Raw genomic sequence first — 26,551 nt, 5'->3', positions numbered from 1 at the left:
GTGTCTGAATCCTACAAAGGTGTAGAGGACAGAAGGCAAGCCCATGACTTGGTGGAGAGCTTATCCAGGCGCTTATCAGAAAATGTAAGGATACAAAATAAAATTTTGTCACAAGAACATTACATTTGTGCCACAATTCTGGATCCACGTGCAAAATTAGGACTATTCCTTTCTTTTTCCGACAATGATGTTGCCCGCTACAAAAGTTGTATAGCTGAAGCAGCCATCAAGTTTGAAAACGAAGGGCTGCTAATTAAAAGCCCGCCACATCAACCCACAACAAGTACTGATACTGAAGCAGGCCATGCAGAATCAAGTGCAACTTCGTCGGCTGAGGGCAGTGCGGTTGGCTCACAATCGCAACAATTACCATCTCCATCGACTACAAAAACAATAACTGGATCATTCGGCCGAGTACAATCATTATCAGATTGGTATGTAAAGATGGGCCGTAAGCACAGTGCTGATGCACAGAAAAAACAGCACAAAAGCTTACCAGCAGCAACCCTGAACATTGAGCGGATGGTCCAGGCCTATCTGGACGACCCAACAGAGGTGTACGTTGATCAAAACCCAGTGCAGTATTGGTATAGGAAAAGGTCTGAATGGCCACAGCTCAGCAGGCTGGCGATAAGCTATCTGGCTTGCCCTGTCGCAAGTGTCTCTTCCGAACATGTTTTCAGTGCTGCTGGTTCCATTGTAACCTTGAGAAGGACCAGTCTATCTCCCAAAAACGTGGAGAGGTTAACAATGATCAAAATGAATCAGCACTTCATACCACCGAATTACACAATGCATGAATCAACAGAGGAAGATGAGGACAGTGGCTCAGGTGACGGAAGTATTGTGTCAGATGATTACCTACTACTGGAAGATCCCCCAGAGTTTGAGGACGAGCTATACTTCCCTGACAATTAGGCTCGCACTTACTGTCTTCCTCCCTTTTTTCCCCTTTGTTTGTGTCTGTCGTTCCGGTTATAAACTTGTGAATCGCAACCAATGCATTATCACCGTCTTCTACTCTTCTAATTTAAGATACAAGTTTCAGGTGTCTGCCATTTGACACTACAGTCCTCAGAATCCAGCTCCTCCGCTCGATCATACTGCATCTCCTGGTCAATTCCATTTCCCTCATGAATGATGATTGGATGATGGTAACAACAAATTCAAACTTTCCTCGTCCTTCCAAAACAAGTGGACCATGAATCTGATGACTTCTATAGCTATCCTCCTTCAGAGCCGAGAGAGACTGGCCATTAACTGAAAATAAGATGCAACAGGTAATGATTGATGCCATGCATTGGCCGCAGAATAGCAGACTGAATGATGTAGATTTTGTTGTGTGTGTTGCGCATGAATGAATTGATGTAATTGTGCACTGCCACTAATCAACATTCTACAGAACACACTAATTTTCCCCTTCTTGCAAACAAGAAATGTGTACTTCTCCTGCATCTTGGTGATACATTGCTTTTAATTCAATGCAGGAAGGGGACTCACTCAATCTGCGCAATGCAAATGACTGTGACTTAACAGCACCGTCCATCATGATGATGGCGAAAGACGGCCTGCAGCGTTAACGAGATGAGATGCAACAGGTAATGATTGATGCCATGCATTGGCCGCAGAATGGCAAACTGAATGATGTAGATTTTGTGGTGTGTGTTGCGCATGAATTGATGTAATTGTGCACTGCCACTAATCAACTTTCTACAGAACACACTAGTAATTACTAATTTTCCCCTTCTGGCAAACAAGAAATGTGTACTTCTCCTGCATCTTGGTGATACATTGCTTTTAATTCAATACAGGAAGGGGACTCACTCAATCTGCGCAATGCAAATGACTGTGACTTAACAGCACCGTCCATCATGATGATGGCGAAAGAGACGGCCCGTTAACTTAAGATGAGAAGGAACAGGTAATGAATGATGACAATTAATGGCATGCATTGGACACCTGACTCTGAGCTATTGGTCTTTGTGTTTGCGTTGTTTGTTGCGCACAAAGTGATGTCAAAGTGTACTAGTGGTAATCTATCTTTCTGTACACAATAAAGAATGACTCAAGTCAGTAATATTTATATTTCTACTCTTGTTGTGTTATAAAAATTACACTTGTACTGCAGGCCGATCTCCAGTTAGTCAGTAGAAGTATCAGAGCTGATGATGAAGTCAGGAGGATGTTTCATGAGTGGCATAAAACGGAAAAGCCTAAAGGTAAACACGTCAACAACAACCACAGCCCACCCAAATGTCTGTGTAGAAGTTGAATAGAGTGTAGCGGTGGGATGACTGCAGTGCATTGATTTTACTAACTTTAACTGTAAAATGCTATGTTTGGAATGGATAATGTGCTTTGTGTTTGTCCAACTCTTTGAGAGAAAAAAAAAGGACTCTAAAGTGTTAACGTAGGATGTGCTAATGGTAAGCACTGTGGGCCTGATCTCTCCTGTTACTGTTGAAGGTCTATGCTGGAAACAGACTACAGTAGAGATGATGCATATGCATATATGCCACCTCGGAAAGTGTTCTTGTTGCACTACACCATCACTTGTGCATTTGTTTTCACTTTCTTTCTGAATATCCCCTTTGGTTTTCAATCTAAAATTACAGGCCGGGCCTTGTCCAAAACTTTGTAAAACATTACAATGCATATTAATTACCTTACCAATCAATCACCTTTTTATTCCAGCCGGGCAGTGGCGAGTGGTGAGGCGACACACCCAAGATTGATGGACGAGAGGAGCAAGAGGAATGCCGAGATGCAAAAAACCAGTCCACATTTTTGACCAGGATAAGACAGTAACAGTATCCACTTTTCACTTCTTTTAAATAATTTGATTAATATCTTGTATACATTCTTTACAACAGTGTGTTCTTGGAGTTGTTATTATCAATCATCATTACGTTTGCTCTGTGTTTACGATTCTTCACTACCAATATTTAAAATTTCTATTTGCTATCTGTTAAAGTATTAAGGCCGGAACAGAACAAGAAATAGAAGTGTATGTAATCCGGGTCTCATCATCATGCATGCATTTCCTTTTTCTACCTTAACATATGGAATGGATATGGTATGGTAGTCTTCAATGATTGTCGTTTGTTTGTCTATGTATGCATCTGTTTTTCTATGTCAAACCTTTCCCAAAATCCCCCTTCCCATCCAATCAACGGACCCTAACCATCTTCCCCCGGGCTGTGTGACTTATTGTCGAGGTGTAACTAAATTAAATGTACACCAATACTTAATCACACACTTGCTGGGGCGGATGTGGTGAAAGCAACACTACTTCAATTTCAATGCAGAGCGATGATCTTCTTCTGCTTGCCCACCCATGAGTAGGATATTTCAGAGGTTATTTTATTTAACAAAGGAACATATACCTCAGCATGAATTGCCGGCATTGATTGGATTTGTTTGTTGTCATTCCTCAGATACAGCACTAACTGTTAGACTGTAGGCATAGTCAAGTCGACAAAACTATAGTTTGTAACTCTGTCTAGTAGGCTATCCTCATAATAACCAGCATTCAGTTTTTTTGTCAAATATTTGAGCATATAATTGTTGCTCGGTAAATTCTGTGATGTACTTCATTCAACTACTCCTCTAACAGTCTCTCAAAGGCGATTGACTATCTGCTTTTCTTTTTTTGGAAATGCTGCCACCCTGCCAGTGTATACTACTACTACTATACTACCACCACCACCCCAATCATGGCATGTATGAAAAAGGAAACCATCTTCACCATGCAGCCAGTGCTGTGCCACAGTTGGACATAAACATCAAGCACCAGTAAGAGAGAAGTTTGGGGGAGGCAGAATTAATAATGGACATGTTGTCAATGATTTCAGTTTCAAACACCACTCCAAAGAATGCATAGTAGGACCAGTCAATGAGTGAGGTGTGTCGCATCTATCTGTTTGTGTCTTATACAGTCAGCAAATTATTGAAATCAAACACACGCTATGGGCGGCCATGCACCAGCAAGGAAACAGTGTGATGTAAAACAGTTACCCCACCTACAAAACATTAACAACATTGCATGTAACATAGAAAAATATATTTAATTGACCCTAACAAATAAACTAAACCCACAAAAGCTGACCCACCCACCTCCCTAACCCCAACGACTGTCCATAGAAGTAGAGAACGCCCAAACGAGTGAAGAACGAACAGGAATTAAAAAAGGGGCAGTGACAGGGACTAACTGGTGGGGCGGGACTGGAGGAGGACACGCATCTGGTCCTCTAAATGGGCAACGCGGCGTCTAAGGCCGCGGCAGTTGCAGCCACAGTGGGGGGGGCAACGGAGATGACACGGTGGTGGCGGGCAGCCGTCCGGCGGTGGCGCCGTACCGCTGGAGGGCGGTGGCTGGGGCCCGGGGCACTGGAGGAGGCTTCAATAGCTGCAGCAGCCTCCTCCTCCTCCTCGGCTAGGACCACCAGCCGCCGGTATTCCTGCTGGATTGCCTCCAGCTTCCGGCACCGTGCCTTGGCGGCCAACTCCTTACGGTTGAGTTTCGGAGTTGCTGTGTATCAAAAAGAAAAAAACAAGACAATTGTAAAATATAGTCTTAATAAAACAGTAAGACAAGGTAATTATTTATACACATAGTGGCATGGTAGAGTAGCACTATAAAATAAAGCACAGTAGTACATAACATCTTAAATGTCGCCCGTCCTTCTTCCTTCCACCTGTCTTTCACTTTTTAGTTGAACAGTGCACCAGGTGCTCTTCTCCATAAAACTTTCAAAGCGGAGTTGAAATCAGATAGATGAGGACATTGGTTACTCAATACTCCGGCTCCTAGTCCTATACCAATTAAAGGGAATTCTAGTCTTCTAGTTCACTCTTCAAACGTCCCCAAGAACTCATACTTACTTACGACATCGGATAGCGGGCGGACAAAGTCCGCCCGCCATCCGACTGCTAAAAAGGGTGGGGGTCCCGTGGGGACAATTAATTAGGATGATGCGCCCGGCACAGTGGCGGGCGCACCCTGTTTTTTTAAATTTAACATCTGGTTGGCTTTGCTGAAAGCAATGCTAAAATGTTGTGCTGCTTTTCCAAGCACAAAATGACGGGCCTCGCACGGAGCCTGTCACGTTTTGCTTTGAAAGTCGGGGGGGGTACCATAGCATCGGTAGGTACCCTCCATGGGGGCCCCCAAGCATACTCTGCAATGTGTGCATGCCTTTCCGTGGCGTACGGCAATGCCGCCACGCAAAGGCATTCCAAAATGCAGATTATATGGCTGCCGGTGTGGTGAGAGAGACACCACCGCCATATTGAACCCTTTTCCGCCTGGACATGTCTGAATATTTTCTACAGGGATGGCGGGAGGTTTGCCCCTGCGGTGACGGCAGTGAATTCCAGCCGGCCCGGCGGGGGCAATACGCCCACCATCCTAATGGGGCCCTAATTCACAACTGTACAGTATACATATACATACAGTACACCTTTGCAGTGAGTGTGCTGTCAAGTTCAACAATAGTTAAAGATTATGAATCTAACTTACCACCACCTGCCACTGGTGCTGCCACTCCCCCTCCGTTGCTATCTGCAACTGCCGCATCCTCGCCCTTGGCGTCGCCTTCGCTGGCCCCAGCAATGGTGGTCGGTAGTGCGCCTAGAAAACATTACACATTTATTAGGCGACATATACACCTCCCCCCTATTGATCAGTAGCAATGTTGAAAAATGAGTTAATACTAACATACATCACTAGTACAAATCAGGTAGTAGTAGAGTAGATACTAAGTTATATGATCATTGTAGCATTTGCTTGATTAGCCCTAGCCATGCACATGTGACGTTACCTTTACCTTGCAGCTTCTTAAGACACCTTTGAGCCCACATGACCTGCCTCACACTGCTACTGTCTAGTCTACGCGCTGCGTACAAGCGGTCAACAAACATTAACAAGCCACTTTTTTAGGAAGAACTGGTGTACTACTGTTACTGTTAGTCCATATTGCTTATCCATAGATGCTTCACTTTTTGGCACGGCTGAGAAATGCTTGCAAGTTGCAATATACTAACGCACACCATTTCTTTTTTCGCATTACAGACGCAAGATTCCCTTCTACGAACCAGAGCTTCTGAACGATGCACCAACTACCAGTACTAGGTTCTTCTGAGGTGAGGGGTCCCTTCACTCACATCTTCATTTATAAATGTATATAAACTAAATTGCTATGGGATGGTGGTGCTGCCTTCCACCACTGTTCAGTTATCATGATTTAATTCCCAACTGTATAAGTGTAACAATGTATATTGTTTTAATGTTATTGATTTGCCGGTTGGTGCTGCTAAGAAAACAGTGTACAGACCTTCTCAAATTGAAATAAACATTTTAAACTTACATAGACTTCGTGGTATTTGGTGTGGAGTGGACTAACTTACACGAGTGAGCAAATTAAAGTAAGGGTGTGCATGTGAATTGCTTCCACGACAGAGGTTGGGTGTGTTATGTTCTGGGTTGTCTACTTGTTGGTTATCTTGGGGGGAGGGTTCCGAGACCTAATAGGTATTACAAGACAGTACTATAGTCAAGCAGTGGAATTGTGGTGGGTGCGGAATTTCTGATTGAGGTGTGCAAGGAAGGTCCAACCTACCATCACCAACATCCTATTTTCTGGTGCAAATGTATGTGCAAGATCCCTACAACAGTGGTATGTCCTATAGGGTATCATATCAAAATATTAAGAAATCTGGTAGGGCTGTTGTTGCTGTGAATTTTCAAAGCCTCAACATCAATAAGAGTAAAAAGTAGTACAAGACAACGACCCAACGGATTGTACGAGCTACTGGTGAATATGAGTTTTATATTACAACCTTTCACAAAGAGTGGCACTGGCCAACTGGGCAAGACTAGCTACTACAGTACAGACAGACAGACTGATAGTATGTAGTAGTACTCAGTCATCATAGCGGAGGCAGGGATAAGCTTTTTGAAACCGTACAGATCGAAGGATAATTGGTGGTAAAAATATAGCATTTGGAAACACACTATAGTTCGGGAGAAATGGGGCAGTAAAAGTTATGGAATAAGAAATATTATTAAAAACAAGAAGACTTACTGGGGCCAGCAGAGGAGCCCTCAGCGGTGTCCTCCTGGTGGTGTTCCTGTCCCGCCGACTGTCCAGTCCCTGTCGGTCTGCCCCTGGGTGCTGATGGACAGGAGAGATATAAGAATTAAGAAAGAGACAAACATTGATGGATGGTGTCAAACAAATACAATATTTTTCAAGAACGGTCAAAAAACACTTATGTAAACAACAATTGCAATAACTACATTGACCGATCTCATCTGGTCAACATGTAATATCGTGGGATTCGCAGTTCGACTACTTAAGTTACTATTTATCAACAGTAATCCATTCTTCCATTCTGATTCCAGAAAACTAAGTTACAAGTAAGCCTAAGTATTAGTACAACGTACCACCCAACCTAGCCCACCTATTCCAGGCATGCCAATTGTACATTAAGTATGCATTTCCACTGTATTCCTCAACAATGTGTATGATCCAATCATGGAGGACACATGAACATGACTACATTTTTTGTATACACCAAATTTTGGTTTGATTGATGCTGACCTGCTACTGCTAAGTAACTGCAAAGCCTACCTCCACTCATTGAACAAACTAGAAAAGGTTCTAAAGACTGCCGTACTAGCAGCACGTCACGTAACTAAGTGAGGGGGGGCATCACGCATACCACTAACCAATTAGAAGCTCATACAAAGTACCTAAACCTAAGTATCAATCCGCCCCTATCTATTAGTGACAGGACAAAGTAAGGAGCGGACGTGAGTCGCTGTAGCATTACGTAACTTAATTTCTCTAAAATAAACTCGTAAAGAATCACGCTAAGCAAGCGCAAACGCAAAGCTGCAAACAAGTAAGATTAGTAGTAGCGCAGAAGAGCACCTGTGCCATAATCACAGAAGACTTTTAAATGTTATTAACCTGGAATGTATTGTAAGCAGCAACATTCTAGCTGGTTGGAAGGAAAAAAAGATATTCGCAATATATAACATAGAGCAGAAGAACAGACACAAAGTTGTAATAATTAAATAGGTACTCACCAAGCCCCGGGACCTCCACTCCTAGCAGGTCCAGCAGGTCCTGCTCACGGTCCAGGATGTCGGACCACCGGTGCGTCAGCTGTGCCTGGGTGCGCCGGACCCCAGAGATGCGTGACACTGCCCGGCGCACCTTCCCCCACCGCTGCCGACGCTCCCGGAGGCCGTACCCGGACCCAGGCCTGCCACCTGCTGCCAGGGTTGAGGGGAGGTGGCGCTGCACAAAGAAAATTAGTGCAGCCAACTCCGCCTCCCCAAATAAGGCCCGTGCATGCACCCCTTGTGGGCGCCGCCTTCCGCAAGGAAGGCGGTCGCGGCTCTGGCTGCACCGGCGAACAGCCCTGCCCTTGGACATGGTTCTGGGGACGGGGCGGGAAAGAAAAGGTAAAATAAATAAAGGAGTAAAGGAAATAAATAGCGGGCAATACAAAGAGAAAAAGTAGCTAAAAAACAAAAAAAAAGTAGACAAAAACCAAAAATATAGAGGCAGGAAAATAGTTAGAGAAATAATAAGTAATAAAGATCCAAAAAAAGTGGCTATAAACAAAGGATTGAAAAGATTTAGGGAGGATTGAAAATCAGGCCCCAGAACCATGCAATAGAGTGGAAAACAAGATGGCCGCGCCCATTGCGACCACGTGCGCAAGTTCGCGCGATATTTTCTCCCTGAGCAAGCAAAAAGCAACGCGATCAAGTTAAAGCGGTCGCGAACAGGAAATATCGACCGCGAACATGCATTGCGCGACCCGGAACAGGAAGTAAACATCGCCAGAGGGCGGGACAAGTGAAAACAAGATGGCCGCGCCCGTGAGCAACCGCATGGGTAAGTTGGCGACCCGCGATCACGCAAAAAATACCGCGAACAGGTGGCAAAAAAAACTTCCGCGTCTTCGCGATATTTCCGGCGTGTTTGCGGAGATTTTCTGCATTCTCGCGATAATTTGCGGAAGTTAATTCCGCAAATTCCACCCACCCCTAGCCAGTACTACATGTGTGGGACACAGGTGTGAAAGGCTGTGATGTGGCACATTACTCCTGAGTTGTGATGTATGATGAGATGTGTACAGATGTTATGTGTGACGGTGCTATATGTGCCAGACATGCCCTTCACTCCTTTGACATGTGTGCATGTCGTACAGCACACTTGAGATGAGCGTCACTGGCATCGCACAGTCAACAACACAGGCAAGTGTCCCCTGATGCCCGCTACAGGGGTTACCACACCAGACATGTGACTACCCACGGTGCATGATGTGACTATGTCATGTATGTGTGGTGTGTTCACATTAGCTTGATGTTGGTGTTCCCTCATAAGCATCTGCTGTTGCTGCAACCAACATGTGTCTGTGTGTAGATGGACATGGCACACTGTTACGCACCCCAGGCCACATGTGGTATCGGATGTAAGGTGTGTATGTATGCATGGGACACGGAGTAGCGTAACAAGGACCTGTCTGCATCCTCTCAATGTATGTGTGGTCAGTCATGACATGTACACCTTCATGGCAAGGTGTGTGGGCTGTCCTAGTGTAATGTCATGTGACCTGTGGCTCTAGTGTTCCGCTACCTGTCTCTGCAATCAACATCCTACTTCTGCTGATATGTTGATGTATGTCACTCCTGTATTGCGTCTGGCTGTTCACTTACACTGGGACACAGCTAGTCCCATGCCATGGGATGTGGAGGTTCACAATCTCCGTGTGTAGCTGGGTCTTGGTAGGAGTGTCACCTGGCAGCCATACGTGTCCAGGGCATGTAGCAAATACCTGACTCCCTATGTAGCATATGTGTATTGACAGATTAACATGTGCTCAGTACATATAAATTGTTGTTGTAGTGCACTCATTCTTCCTTGTCACTTCCAAATTACTGCAGAGCGCCGCCTCTTCCCCGACCAATTCCGGACTTGGCTGACATGCGGGAGAATGACTGTATACGCTGCTACCGCTTCCCCCAACCGTTGATTGAGGAGTTGACGGCAAGGCTGGCACCACACCTGCAACCACTGCACAGGTATCCTACGGCACTGACACCCAAGCTGAAGGTAATGGCAGCCCTACATTTTCTTGCCACGGGTACCTTTCAAAATACCATAGCTCATGTTGGTGGCATGTCCCAGAGAATGTTCAGCCGTGTGCTGCATGATTTTTTAGAGGCCATGTTGCTTCACCTGGATGAGTTCATCCATTTCCCAACTCCTGAACAGTTGACTGTTGTCAAGCATGGATTCTATGCCCTGGGAGGGATGCCCCATGTCATTGGGTCCATAGACGGGACACATGTGGCTTTGGTACCACCACAGGCACAGGAGGTAGAGTACAGGAATTGCAAGCACTACCACTCCATCAATGCCCTTGTGGTGTGTCTATCCAACATGGTGATTTCACATGGCTGTGCTCGTTTTCCAGGATCAGCACACAATGCCTACATCATGAGGCATAGCAGGGTGCCTGAAATCATGTCGCAGCTGCGCAACGAACAAGCATGTGTTGTTGGTGGGTACACTCTGTCTGTCCTGTATTTTGCGTAGACTTCCAGCCCGACCGCTTCTCCTGTCTTACTTATGTCCATGTGGTTTCCATGTAGGGGACGCTGGCTATCCCAACATGCCATGGCTGATCACACCTCTCCGCAACCCCAGCACGCCGGCCCAGCCCCGCTACAAAACCGCCCATGGCCGGACAAGGCGAGTGATAGAGAGGACATTTGGCCTCCTGAAGAGCCGATTCAGGTGCCTACACAAGACCGGCGGCGCCCTCCCATATGCCCCGTTGAAGGTCTGCAAAATCTTCATGGTCTGTTGCATGCTGCACAACATGGCAGTTGAGAAAGCTGTGCCACTCATCCTGGATCAAGATGATCAGGACCATCCACCCGTGGAGGACGAAGGGCTTGGCAATGGGGCTAGTGATGTGGAGGATGTGGTTCCGCAAGAGGACATCCGGAGTCGGCTCATACGCGACTTCTTTGCTTAGTGGTGAGTACCAGTGTCTGAGTGTGCACGCATTGGTCCTTGTGTGGCATGTGTTGCGATGTGTGTGTCCATCTGCATGTATGCCACGTGAGTCAGAGGTGTGTGTGGATGTGTCACTTGAGTGATGGTGCCAGTGATGAGTGTATTTCCCCAGTCATAATTGTGACCTAGCATGTTGTCATCCTTACATGTGTCGAGTACATGCACATGCAAGTGGCTGTGCTTTTTGTGGCTGACTACTTGTGTGTCTCTCATCCCCAGGTACTTGCGCATGCCGTCTGCTGGTTGCATTGTTGTGGCACTGCTATTCCTCATGGACACGTCATCGTGTGCTGACTCAGCGTTACATGCACGGACAAGTTTGGAAGTCTCCTTAGGGTAAGGGATGCATCAGGGGTGTATTGGGTGTGGCAGTTGTTTATGATGTGTGCACACTGCCCCTGTCGATGTTTGGTTCCTCTGCAGACATGTCGCATCACCATGGGACACATTACATGTAGCTGGATACACCTGAATAGATGGTCAGACTTGTTGACAGTCATCTGTAATGGGAAAGTGGATTGTGATGATGGCATCAATGTGTGTAACACTGCCCTCGGACACATACGGTTTGCATTGGCTTGACATGGAGTGGGACTTCCACATCAGAGGATCAATGGTGTATGGCAGCCTCTCCATGAGCAGCAGGGGGTGTTTAGCTGTTACCCGACACTTGTGTGCCAGTTCCATGGATATCACGCATTTGTGGTGCAGAAGGGGGTGCCAGTGTTGGACCCACATGTTAATCCACATGACCTGTGTATGTGTACTCCGAGTTGCCTCTCCATTCCGGAATACATGACTAATAAAGGTGTCCCTATGCCTCCAAGGTGCCTCTTCTCAGTCAATGCTGGTGTGTTGCCACAGTGCATATGGCATGTCTGGCATGGTTTTCAGTGATAGTGGCTATGTGTCTATGTGTAGAGTAGCAAGATGCAAGCTGTTTGTGTGGGATTAGACTCTGCATTGTGCATGATGTCCATGACTGTGTGGGTATTGTGACTAGGCCTGGGCGGTAAATTCCGTTCCACTCGCGGAATTTGCGGAATTTGCGTAATTTCGCGTTCCGCGGAGAACGCGAAATTGCTCAAAAGTCTGCTTTCCGCGATTTCGCGAAATTTTTGCTTGTTCGCGTTCTCAAAAAGCGTGTTCGCAAGATATTTCTCCCCGAGCACGCAAACAGCAATTGTGAACAGGAAAAAAGCATCGCGAACAGGCAATTCCGCGTGTTCGCGGAATTTATGCGTGTTCGCGGAGATATTTTACCGTTTTGCAGAGATTTGCGTAACGCAATTACGCAAATTCCGCCCACCCCTAATTGTGACATGTGCCATCCCCATGCATCCAACGTTGGCCAGGCCACCATTCTCTGCATCCACCTGACTCAAGCTTGCAGGACATGGTTCTGCCACCTGTCTACACTTACCTGGGTGCCCCCCAGGACACTCCACATGATCCCTGACCTCTGCGCATGACTGTTGCTGTACTCAATATGTCTGTCGGCACGGTTGTGCGGCCACCCCCTCAGCTGGTTGGGCCCATCACGGGTGTGTATGGTGCTCCATGTGTGTCTTGCCTAATACATTGTGACCCATGTGTGTCCTGTGCCAGACTCAGGCCCCAGGGTATGGATGGTTGAAGTCATATGAGAACTCAGGCATGGTTAGACTTTACAAGACACATGTAAGGTAATAATGCAAAATGTAGGCATCATCTCTTTATCGTGTAAGTTTTTATTTGTGTTGGGGTACGTGTTGGGGGGGGGGTATGACAAGAGGGGCTTTACGAGTGTGTGGAATCCAAAGTTCACTGGGGGAGTTGGTGTCCTTGCCATTGGAAATCATCAGAGTCCATGCCACAGTCTTTGTCAACATTGGTCAGACAGTGACCAGCAAGTCCATGTGGCAGAGAATGTCATTTGCTGCTGTGCTGCTGTTGGTCCAGTGGGCCAGGTGCCAGGCCAGGTGTCCTGGGAGATGGTGCTGTTGCACCGACCCTCACGGTCTTTTCCGTGGACGACCCGCCCTCCTGTGGGAACCCTCAGAAGCAGGCCGTGACGATGTTTGGGATGCTCCGTCGGATGTATCCTCCTCCTCCTGATCCCTCCCTGTGGGTGGTGATGTTCTTCGCCTGGTGGCACAGGGAGGGTTGCCCATGTTGTCGGCTATCCGACGGAGTGAACGGTTAATTCCCGTGAGCACCGTCACGAGCTCAGCCTGTCTGTCCTCCATCCGTCCTTGGTGTCGCAGTTGACAGGCATGTTGCTCCGCATGTTGCTGGGCCTGCTGGGTCTTGATCTCCTCGAGGGTCCCCTTCATCTTGTTGAGGGTGGACACAACCTGGCTCATGCCCGTGGTGTCCTGCCGGTATGTGTCCAGGATGTTTCTTACATGGGAATATACCGGTTCCGCAGCCAACTGGTCAGGCTCGCGCCTCCGCCGTCCTCCACTCCCACCACCCTTGCCCACTTGCACCTGGCCTGCCCTTGGGGGCACATCGGGTCTCCGGGACCCCTGAGGGGTGGCATTTGCATTGTCGCCTGCCTCCTCCTGGGTGCTCGGTACACCGTGTTCCTCCTGGTCAGCCTGGCTGCGTTGTGGTGGTGGGGCAGGGATCCTGGGTGTCTCCTGGGATGTGGCAGGAGTGGGGGTGGTGGTTGGCCCAGTTGTACCTGACGCAGGTGCTGCAGGTGGTTGGACACCAGAGGGGCCAGGTTGGTCTGGGTCGTCCACAGAGTGGTGAGAGTCGTCGCTGCCGGTGGAATCGTCCTCCCGCAGAGCCAGGTCCTGTGAGTCTTCCCCCCCAGTGTTGGGGGGTGATCCACGACGTTGACCTGTGTGTGAGAGAGGACAATGTTATTTTTGTTCCATGCAACATCCATGTTTCATTCGTTTCAAAGTTGGCACATTTCCTCTGGGTATTTGGATATGTCTTGCATTCCACTCACAGTGCACTTGTGCATGGGTATGTCCCTTGGCCACAGCTTTTGAGACTTTACCTATGTGTGACACAGTCTTACTTGCTGCGTCGATTGTGACTGCAGTCAGCAGTGGAGTGAGCAGGTGTGGCGAGCCACGCATTGGTGCCTTCCGTGTTGCACTGTACGTGGGCACATGGAGTTGTTCCACACACTTATATAATGCAGGTAGCTGTTGTTGTGCTCGTGCACAGGTTGAGACATAGCCCAGTGTTTTGCCATGGAGAAGAGAGGGGGATTCAGGCACTGGCCACCCTTGTCTACATGCACGCAGTCCACCTGCTGACGAGCAGACATTCCCACACCACCCAAGGCTGAATTGGTCTCCCTGTGTATCCCTTTCTCACTCCCTCTCTGTCCCCCTCTCCCTCCCTCCCTGTGTCAGCCTCCTCCCTCTGTCCGTATCCCTGTGTCTCCCTCCCTCTCTCTCCCCCTCTCCCTCCCTCTGGGTGTCACCCTCTGTCACCTCAGCCCAGCTTCCTAGGCACACACTTTTTGCAGATCTTTGAATGTCCCATGGCTTGTTCATGTGAGTTTGTTTCTGATCTCCAGGCACCCATTGGGTGTAGTGTCTGTGACTGTGCTGCTGCTGTGGTGGTGTGTGCTGCCACTCTTTCACAGTGTTGGCTGTTCATTGGCTGCTGTCATGTGCAAAAAGGTGCCTTCACCCCCATGTCTTCATGCAAGGCGTCCGCCATTTGCAGGCAAGTCTTTCCTGTGTGGGGACACACTTTTTGTCTGGCTGTGACCTAGGCCATATGGGCAGAGGGCATTGTTGTCTGCTTCTGAGTTGCACTATGTGATTTTTGAGGCCCACACTCCCGCCATCCGGGTTACCGTTTCTTGTGTTGATGTTTTCTGTGGCCTGTGACTTGGCATTGTCCAGCTAGGTGCATGGGGCATGGTGGCGCTAGTGGCATGTGCGTGTTTATGGAGTGTGGTTGAGTCATGCGATAGCTTGGGGTGGTTGCGTGCATGATTGTGAGTTTGGTTGTGGATGACGTTCCCCCCATGTGAGGTGAGTTGTTTGTGTACTCACCAGGCTCTCGGAGTCCTTCTACTCCGTCCACTGCCACCACCGGCAGTATGGCCATCACCTTCTCCTCCCAGGGATTGTATTGTACGCGTCTGCGGGGCGGCCCTCCTCCAGTGATGTTGGCCTGGTTGTGGTCGTCGGTCATTTTGCGGCGGACCGTCCTCCGCAGATCGTATGGCTTGGCATTCATGCCTGGTCCTTCTGGTGGACGCAACAGCATTCACAGCATCGACAATAGTCTGCCACATGGCTGTTTTCTCGGAAATGCTGGTCTGTCTGACCAATGTTCCGAAGAGGTGTGGCTCGACTCTGAGGATTTCGTCGACAAGGACCTCCAACTCTTGGCTAGTGAACTTTGGATTCTTGTTAGTGGGCATGGTGAGGGGTGTGGGTGTGGATGGCTGTGGGGGGTGTGGGTGTGGATGGTTGTGGGTGTGTGGGTGTGGTTGTGCAGGTGTGTGAATGTGATGAGGGGGTGTTTGTGAAGGTGGTTGTGTGAAGGTGTGCAGGTGTAAGGTGTAGTGGAGGTTGTAGTATGGTGCAGTTGTTTCTCGGTGTGGTCTGGCAGCAGTGGGTCTGTTGCAAAGGATCATGGTTTGTGTGTGTTGGGCCTTTTTATTGGTCCATTGGTGGGTGTGGCTGTATTTGAACTTTGGGTGGGTGTGTTATAAGAAGTGGTTGTGTTTTGGGCCTCTGTTTGGGAGTTTGGCAGTTGCAGGTCAGTGAATGTGTTGTATTTGTGGGTGAGCAGTCTAAATATCGAGTTTTAAATTTCGACCTACAAGTATATTGAGTTGTAAATATCGTAGGTAAAGAATATCGAAGTCAAGAATATCGATGGACAGAATATCGACCCCAAGGTAAGTATTATCGAAGTTAATAATATCGAAGTCATTAATATAGATGTGAGTAATATCGAAATCAAAAATTTCGATGTCAAGAATCTCGATATTTTATTAGTGTAATGTATTTTAATATGTATTTTATTTGTATGTTAAAGATTATTGTAATGTATTTTAATACATTTAAAAATAAATGTTTAGAGATTAATAATTATTTAAAATATAATTTAGCGTTTTAGACAGTATCAGAGCGGGTTGTGGGTTTATAGGGGAATAGGGTGGGAAGTAATTTAATTATAATTAATTAATATGTATTGTTTAATTGGTATTTATGATTAATTAATTGTTAATTAATTACTAATTGTTAATTAAATATATTAATTGATTAATTAATTGTTAATTAATTATTAATTGTAAATTAATTTCATTAATTGGTTAATTATATAAGTTATAATTAGTTTAATATTAATATTTATTTATTGGTATTGTTAATTAATTAATTGTTAATTAGTAATTAATTGGTGATTTAATTTTATTAAGTGATTAATTGATGATTAAATTAATTATGTGAATTTTTATGTGTCGTGGGTTGTGGGTTTATAGGGGAATAGGGTGGGATGTAATTAAATTCAAATAATTACTGATAATTTTTATTTATTTGTAATTAATAATAATTAATTGTTAATTAATTATTAATTGGTAATTAATTGTTATTAGTACGTTAAATATAGTAAATATAAATAATTTATTATTTCATGTTATTTGTTGTTATTGCTAATTAATGTATTGTTAATTAATAATTAATTTGTGAATAATTGTAATTTGGTAGTTAATATGTATAAATGTGTAAATAATAAGTATATTATTTATAAAGAATGTATTATTAATTGTAAATAATAGATAAACTGATATTTAAATGTATTGTGTATTTTGTATGTGTAGTGTGTTGTGTGTTAAAGGGGGAATAGTGTGGGATGTAATTTAAAGTTATTTATATAAATATTTATTTTAAATAATTGGTATTTAATAATACATATTTTGTAAATTAATTATTAATATGCTATTTTGTTATAACTAATTATTTAATTGCTTATTATGTTTATAGAATCCCTATGCTATCCAGTGCTTTCCCAACTGTTTTACTATCTGGAGTTGGAATAGTAAATTTTAACCCTACGCTATCCAGCGCTTTTCCTACTGTTTCACTTACTGGAGTGGGAATAGTAATTTTTACCCCTACGCTATCCAGCGTTTTCACTACTGTTGCACTCTCTGGAGTGGGAATAGTAATTTTTACCCCTACGCTATCCAACGCTTTCCCTTCTGTTGGATTCACTGGAGTGGGAATAGTAATTTTTACTCCTACGCTATCCAATGTTTTCCCTACTATTGCACTCTCTGGAGTTGGAATAGTAATTTTTTTTCCCTACGCTATCCAACACTTTCCCTACTGTTGCACTCTGTGGAGTGGGAATAGTAATTTTTGCCCTTAGGCTATCCAACGCTTTCCCTACTATTGCACTCTCTGGAGTTGGAATAGTCATTTTTACCCCTACGCTATCCAACGCTTTCCCTACTGTTGCACTCTTTGGAGTTGGAATAGTAATTTTTACCCCTACGCTATCCAGCGCTTTCCCTACTGTTTCACTTACTGGAGTGGGAATAGTAATTTGTACCCCTACGCTATCCAACGCTTTCCCTACTGTTGCACTCTCTGGAGTTGGAATAGTAATTTTTACCCCTACGCTATCCAGCGCTTTTCCTACTGTTGCACTCTCTGGAGTTGGAATAGTAATTTTTACCCCTACGCTATCCAGCGCTTTCCCTACTGTTTCACTTACTGGAGTGGGAATAGTAATTTTTACCCCTACGCTATCCAGCGCTTTTCCTACTGTTTCACTTACTGGAGTGGGAATAGTAATTTGTACCCCTACTCTATCCAGCGTTTTCACTACTGTTGCACTCTCTGGAGTGGGAGTAGTAATGTTTACCCCTATGCTATCCAACGCTTTCCCTACTGTTGGACTCACTGGAGTGGGAATAGTAATTTTTACTCCTACGCTATCCAACATTTTCCCTACTATTGCACTCTCTGGAGTTGGAATAGTAATTCTTTTCCCTACGCTATCCAACACTTTCCCTACTGTTGCACTTTCTGGAGTGGGAATAGTAATTTTTACCCTTACGCTATCCAACGCTTTCCCTACTATTGCACTCTCTGGAGTTGGAATAGTAATTTTTACCCCTACGCTATCCAGCGCTTTCCCTACTGTTTCACTTACTGGAGTGGGAATAGTAATTTGTACCCCTACGCTATCCAACGCTTTCCCTACTGTTGCACTCTCTGGAGTTGGAATAGTAATTTTTACCCCTACGCTATCCAGCGCTTTTCCTACTGTTGCACTCTCTGGAGTTGGAATAGTAATTTTTACCCCTACGCTATCCAATGCTTTCCCTACTGTTGGACTCACTGGAGTGGGAATAGTAATTTTTACTCCTACGCTATCCAACATTTTCCCTACTATTGCACTCTCTGGAGTTGGAATAGTAATTCTTTTCCCTACGCTATCCAACACTTTCCCTACTGTTGCACTTTCTGGAGTGGGAATAGTAATTTTTACCCTTACGCTATCCAACGCTTTCCCTACTGTTGCACTCTTTGGAGTTGGAATAGTAATTTTTACCACTACGCTATCCAGCGCTTTCCCTACTGTTTCACTTACTGGAGTGGGATAAGTAATTTGTACCCCTATGCTATCCAACGCTTTCCCTACTGTTGCACTCTCTGGAGTTGGAATAGTAATTTTTACCCCTACGCTATCCAGCGCTTTTCCTACTGTTGCACTCTCTGGAGTTGGAATAGTAATTTTTACCCCTACGCTATCCAGCGCTTTCCCTACTGTTTTACTTACTGGAGTGGGAATAGTAATTTGTACCCCTACGCTATCCAGCATTTTCACTGCTGTTGCACTCTCTGGTGTGGGAATAGTAATTTTTACCCCTATGCTATGCAATGTTTTCCCTACTGTTGCACTCATTGGAGTGGGAATAGTAATTTTTACTTCTAAGCTATCCAGCGTTTTCACTACTGTTGCACTCTCTGGAGTGGGAATAGTAATTTTTACCCCTACGCTATCCAACGCTTTCCCTACTGTTGGACTCACTGGAGTGGGAATATTAATTTTTACCACTATGCTATCCAGTGGTTTCCCTACTGTTGCATTCTCTGTAGTTGGAATAGTATTTTTTTCCCTACGCTATCCAACACTTTCCCTACTGTTGCACTCTCTGGAATGGGAATAGTAATTTTTACCCTTACGCTATCCAACGCTTTCCCTACTATTGCACTCTCTGGAGTTTGAATAGTAATTTTTACCCCTACGCTATCCAACGCTTTCCCTACTGTTGCACTCTTTGGAGTTGGAATAGTAATTTTTACCCCTACGCTATCCAACGTTTTCCCTACTGTTGCACTCTCTGGAGTGGGAATAGTAATTGTTACCTTTACGCTATCCAATGCTTTCCCTACTATTGCAGTCTCTGGAGTTGGAATAGTAATTTTAACCCTACGGTATCCAACATTTTCCTTACTGTTGTTTTTGTTGGAGTTGGACTAGTAGTTTTATTATGTCTGATATTTCATATGTTTTGTATTATTTTTGCTATTGTAATATATCATTAATAATAAAAATTATTCACATTAAAAATATTGATTATTATTTGCTATATGTAATTATTAAATATGTATTAATGTTATTATGTTATGTGTATAAATGTATTGGTAATTTTTAAAAACATTTAATATTTTATACGTTACAGAAATTATTATTAAAATTAATTATTAAGTAAGTATATATATATTATATATTATATGTATATGTTTAATTAAAGTTTTATTAAATTATATATATTAATTATACATTTGAAATATTATACAATATATTTAATTATGTTTATTTAATTTCTAAGTATAATTTAGTTTATTTTACATATATTTTTAAAGTAAAAAAAAACGATATTTTTAATAACGATATTTTTGACATCGATATTTAATTTTCGATATTTTTGTACTTACCATGTTGTAGATAGGATGTCGATATTCTTGACATCGATATTTTTGTTGCGATATATTTGTAGGTCGATTTTGTGTCTGTCGAAATTATGTCATACAACCGTATTTGTGCTTGTTGGACATGTTTTGTGGCTTTGTGTGATTCGAATGGAGTCTTCTTGTGTTGTTTTGCTTTGTCCTGGTTGTGTACATGTGTTTTTAGTGTCTGTACGGTGTGTACATCGGCCATTTTGTTGTACAGTGCTGTCCTTGTCTCTGGCTTGGTACGACTCGTACATGCGCGATGTTGGGTGAGTGTGCTGGTGTTGGTGCCTGGGGTGCGCTCCGTACTTAGACTGTTGGGGTGGGGGTATGCTCCATACATACGCGGGTGAGGGTACGGTCCGTACATACACTGTTGGGGTGGGGGTATGCTCCATACATACGCAGGTGAGGGTACGGGCCGTACATACACTGTTGGGGTGGGGGTACGCTCCATACATACGCGGGTGAGGGTACGGTCCGTATATACACGGTTGGGGTGGGGGTACGCTCCATACATACGCGGGTGGGGGTATGGGCCGTACGTATGGGGGTGTACATACACGGGTGGGGGTTTGACTCGTACGTACATGGGTGTACATACACGGGTGGGGGTTCGACTCGTACGTACACGTACATACACGGGTGGGGGTTCAACTCGTACGTACACGGGTGTACATACACGGGTGGGGGTTCGACTCGTACGTACACGTACATACACGGGTGGGGGTTCGACTCGTACGTACACGGGTGTACATACATGGGTGGGGGTTCGACTCGTACGTACACGTACATACACGGGTGGGGGTTCGACTCGTACGTACACGTACATACACGGGTGGGGGTTCGACTCGTATGTACACAGGTGTACATACACGGGTGGGGGTTCGATTCATACGTACACGGGTGTACATACACGGGTGGGGGTTTGACTTATACGATCAATAAACAATAAAGCCAGTGTACAAAAATATGAAACAGGGGGCACTCTAATCAATGCAATACATCAATCAATCGAGCAACGAGCCTCAGATTCCCTGTGAACCGTTATGTTCATAGGAAGTAGGTTTGGCCACTTTGGAACAATACCCAGTGGGTATGAAAAAGCCCTCACTCACCAACCTGGTTGGTGACATGCTTCATCATTGGGCTTCCACTGGGACGACCGAATGTCATCCCAGTGTGCTGCGACGCCAGGTTACTGCGGAGCTGGGTTGGTTGTGTGGGGAAAGTGAATTTAAAATATCCAATCAAGTCAAAAAGAAACTTTATTAATTTTGCTTAAATGGAAAGAAGTAAAAAGGAGTGAGGGTCAAAAAAATAAAAGACCTGGTTCACTCCGTGGCGGTCAACATGTTTCTGCCTCATGGAGTGTTAATCGGGCATTCGTCAGGACCAGAGGGGGATGTGCGTAGCCCCGGTGGTGTGAACTCGCTAAGGTCCACCCAACCGTGGGCTGATGTGTGAAAAAACCAAAAAACACTGAGTAGTGTGAACTCCGCCAAGTAAAATAATTAATTATGGGGAGAGGAACGAGTTTACTCTGATGGTACAAAGAGACAAACAAACAAAAAGACAAAACATAAAGAGAGGTATCAATGTATGTCACACAAAGCGTGCTCTACAGGTCAGCAATTTGGAACTGATGTGCTCGAAGGACAAGTGAGTGCCTTTAGGTCTACCACAGGTGCGAAAATTTGTGAGAAGCTGTGCACCTAGGTATAGTAAAATATCGGTGTAAGGACAACGGGACGTTATCCTCTCAACGGTGACTAGTAGTCAATTCTCGAATCGCAGGTGAAATGTATCAGTGACACTCAATGCGGAGAAATCGCGCTAGGGACTAAAATAACTGCACGCGATGCTCAGTGTGCAGAAAAAGGAACGGATCTTACAGAGAGGCCTGTCCGTTAGAAGCCTCATGGATCCCGGTAGGGGGGTGGGAGCAAAATGGCACACCCTGCATCAGGAAAAGAAGGAAGAAAACGGAGTTCGTGTAAATATCACGAACGGGTGAGAAAGCGAAGGCTCGCTTACCTTGTTGGTCGAGGAGCGGATAAGGTTTACTTACGCCCTTGCTGCTCTACACCCACGGTATGCCTAAACAGCCTCTTGCTGCCGGGTCCGGATAGAAATGAACCCGGACCGGAGGTCTGCATAAAAGGACCCCACGGCGTATCCCTGGTGAGGCGCTAAAACAGAGCTTCTCCCTGATTGGGTAGAAAGCTCTAACTCGCACGCTGATTGGCCCAGTGGGAGCCAATCAGTGCGGCGATAAGGAAAGACGAAGAAGTTCGTTGCGCTGGATAACGCATAGCAACGAAGGTGCAGAAAGAAAGTTTTGTAAAACTTTAATGGCACGGAAACAAAGGAGTATGAACGAACCAGCACACAGCCCACGGGAGTGTGCATCAGGGCCTGGGGAAAAAAGCAGAGGTACTGCTGAAAGGGGCTATGTGGCGAACTCGCGCACGGGGTCAAAGAGACCTGGTTTATATGTGAAGGGCATGAATAGTCAAAGGTTAGTCATGTTCAGCAAAAGAACAAACGGGACTGGGTATCAGGGGTTCCTGAAGTACAGAGTAGTATTCTTTGAAACAGAGAGGATGACAGGAACCCATGGACCAATTAGTGTCAAAAGTGGTATAGGGGATTAATTGTGTTCAGATAGGTTGAGAGCAATTAAAGGATATTGACCCAAGGGACATTATCATTCAACCCATGGAGGTTAGTCCCCAGGCGGTACACCCACCTCTGTTCCCTTTCAAAAAGCACTTTAGGGATGTTGTTACCACTTGAGATCTCTTCTATCACTGTCCACCTTAGATCGTTGGTAGTGTGGTTGATAGAGAGAAAGTGTTCACTCATTTTCGTAGTTGTGCGTTTGCACCTAATGTTACTCCGGTGTTCGCATATCCGGAGTCTCACCTTCCGCGTCGTCATCCCTACGTATCGTAGGCCGCAGGGGCAGGTAATGAGGTAGACCACATTCGTAGTGTTACAATTCGTGTGGCCTCTTTGGGTCCAGGTCTTGTTGGGTTCGAGGTCGAGGGTTTTGGTATGTGTGGTCAGATGACATACACTGCAGTCAGAACAGGGAAAATGCCCAGTGATCTTGGGGAGGCCCCAAGCTTCCGTTATAGATCTCTGTGGGTTCTCTCGTGGCATCAGTGGTCGTGTGTGTACCAGATTGTTGCGGAGGCTTTGTGCGCGTTTGAATGAAAAGAGGGGTTTTTCCCAGTTGCGATTGGCGCTGTTGATTATACCCCAATGTTTATTGATAGTCTTTTTGAGTTGGTTAGAGAGGGTACAGTAGGTGGTGACACAGGTAAGTGGGATAGACGCAGTATCCTTTGGGTAGTCCGTTAAGAGTACATCCCTTGGTTTATTCCTCGCACGTTTGTAACTTCTGGAGAGGAGGGGTGAAGGGTACCCTCTCATACTCAGTTTAGTTGTTAAATCCTGAGATTGGCTCTTGAAATCGCTCAAGGTGGTGCAATTCCGTCGTAAGCGGAGGTATTGTCCGTAGGGTAAATTCTCCCTCAGAGGACGTGGGTGAAAGCTGGTGAACTCGAGGAGATTGTTCCTTGAGGTAGGCTTGTAATAGGTCCTAGTTTGAAAGGACCCTCGTACCTTAGTTATCACCACATCAAGAAATACAACCTCAGAGTCGTCATATGTGTGTGTGAACTTCAGGTGCGGGTTCAGAGTATTGATCCATTTAAGGAAAGACTGGAGGGTGTTGTTACTACCTTGCCAGATCAGGAGCACATCATCTATATATCGCTTCCATAAGGCTATGGAAGAGCGATAGGGGTTTGAAGTCGGGAGGATGAACTTCTGTTCGAAAGCATAGATGTATAGTCCAGCTACACTGGGAGCAAAGGTACTCCCCATGGAAGTACCTGTGGTTTGGAGAAATAATTGACCCTGGAACTCAAAGAAGTTTCTCTTCAAGGCCAAAGTGGCACATTGTATCACGAACTCTTTGGTGGTTTTGTATTCCCAGGGAGTAGAGTCAAGTGATTCTTCCAGGACCCTGATGGTTTCGTCCTGGGGGATGCTCGTATACAAGCTTTCTATATCCAATGTTGCCAGTATAGTGTGTTCTGAGCATGTGGTGTTACTAAGTAGTTTCAGAAGGTCCTTTGTATCCTTTAGGTAGGTGGTCGATTTTTGGACCAGAGGTTTTAGGAAGTGGTCACAAAACCGAGAAAGGGGTTCCAAAAGAGAGTCAATCCCCGAGACAATGGGGCGTCCAGGTGGTGGGACTCTCTCTTTATGGATCTTGGGGAGTGTATAGAAATAGGGGATCTTCCCCGGGCCTTCAGTGAGAAAACGTGCTTCAGCTCTGGTAATGACACCCTGTGTTTGTGCCTCTTCGACCACACTTAGGATCTCGCCTTTGAGCCCCTCAGATGGATCATTGAGGAGTGGTGTGTAGTTGTGGCAGTCGTTCAATAAGCGGAGGCATTCCTGGTCGTAGTCGGTAGTATTGAGTAGTACGACAGCGCCCCCCTTATCTGCGGGTTTGATGGTTAAGGTGGTGTCCGCACGGAGAGAGGTAATGGCTCTGTACTCCTCTGCTCTCAGATTCTTAAAGGTATTGGGGATGGTTGTGTGCTCAATTTCGGTAAAGACTGCTCGTTCGAAGGTCGTGATTTCCACCGGAATGGTGTGTGGAGGGGGATTAAAGGCTGTGGAAAGGGGTTAGGGGGGTACATTGGGGAGGTATACCCTGGATTCCAACCCATCTGCGGGCCAAATGGGTAATGGAATTGTATAGGATGTGAGCCCATAGCACCTTGTTGTGGGGGAAAGGTTGCCCAAGGCGCTTGATTAGGGAAGGGACGTGACCTTCCCAGAAGGGGCAGACAAAGAGGAAGGTCACGTCCCTTCCCTAATCAAGCGCCTTGGGCAACCTTTCCCCCACAACAAGGTGCTATGGGCTCACATCCTATACAATTCCATTACCCATTTGGCCCGCAGATGGGTTGGAATCCAGGGTATACCTCCCCAATGTACCCCCCTAACCCCTTTCCACAGCCCCATTTTTTAGAGAGGGGCCAAAGGGGAAAAGGCCGGCGGAGAGGGAACAACCAAAGAGTACACTGGGCACAAGACGACCCAGTGGGCAACCACACCCGGAGCAAACAAGCTCAGGAACTGTTGGCCTCGGGACCGAGCACTTCGACAGCCTGATCGTTAATCTGTCAAACAAGACACTAACAGACCATGAGAGATCGGTTTTAGAAAAGGGATTGGGCTTTGTTCCATCAGCCCGCCCTGACAAATTTCGCCTTCATTGCGAACTGGCAGCATTCTTTAGGAAGCTGAAATTAAAAGCTTTCTTTGAAAGTCGAGTTAACGATGGTGTTGACTTGGACGTAGGGGATACCCCCCTCCGACCACCGTCGACCTTTAATCCCCCTCCACACACCATTCCGGTGGAAATCACGACCTTCGAACGAGCAGTCTTTACCGAAATTGAGCACACAACCATCCCCAATACCTTTAAGAATCTGAGAGCAGAGGAGTACAGAGCCATTACCTCTCTCCGTGCGGACACCACCTTAACCATCAAACCCGCAGATAAGGGGGGCGCTGTCGCACTACTCAATACTACCGACTACGACCAGGAATGCCTCCGCTTATTGAACGACCGCCACAACTACACACCACTCCTCAATGATCCATCTGAGGGGCTCAAAGGCGAGATCCTAAGTGTGGTCGAAGAGGCACAAACACAGGGTGTCATTACCAGAGCTGAAGCACGTTTTCTCACTGAAGGCCCGGGGAAGATCCCCTATTTCTATACACTCCCCAAGATCCATAAAGAGAGAGTCCCACCACCTGGACGCCCCATTGTCTCGGGGATTGACTCTCTTTTGGAACCCCTTTCTCGGTTTTGTGACCACTTCCTAAAACCTCTGGTCCAAAAATCGACCACCTACCTAAAGGATACAAAGGACCTTCTGAAACTACTTAGTAACACCACGTGCTCAGAACACACTATACTGGCAACATTGGATATAGAAAGCTTGTATACGAGCATCCCCCAGGACGAAACCATCAGGGTCCTGGAAGAATCACTTGACTCTACTCCCTGGGAATACAAAACCACCAAAGAGTTCGTGATACAATGTGCCACTTTGGCCTTGAAGAGAAACTTCTTTGAGTTCCAGGGTCAATTATTTCTCCAAACCACAGGTACTTCCATGGGGAGTACCTTTGCTCCCAGTGTAGCTGGACTATACGTCTATGCTTTCGAACAGAAGTTCATCCTCCCGACTTCAAACCCCTATCGCTCTTCCATAGCCTTATGGAAGCGATATATAGATGATGTGCTCCTGATCTGGCAAGGTAGTAACAACACCCTCCAGTCTTTCCTTAAATGGATCAATACTCTGAACCCGCACCTGAAGTTCACACACACATATGACGACTCTGAGGTTGTATTTCTTGATGTGGTGATAACTAAGGTACGAGGGTCCTTTC

The sequence above is a fragment of the Triturus cristatus genome, chromosome 11 (genome assembly GCF_964204655.1).
Source record: "Triturus cristatus chromosome 11, aTriCri1.1, whole genome shotgun sequence".
In the NCBI taxonomy this organism is placed as follows: Eukaryota; Metazoa; Chordata; class Amphibia; order Caudata; family Salamandridae; genus Triturus; species Triturus cristatus.
This window is presented reverse-complemented; position numbering follows the sequence as displayed.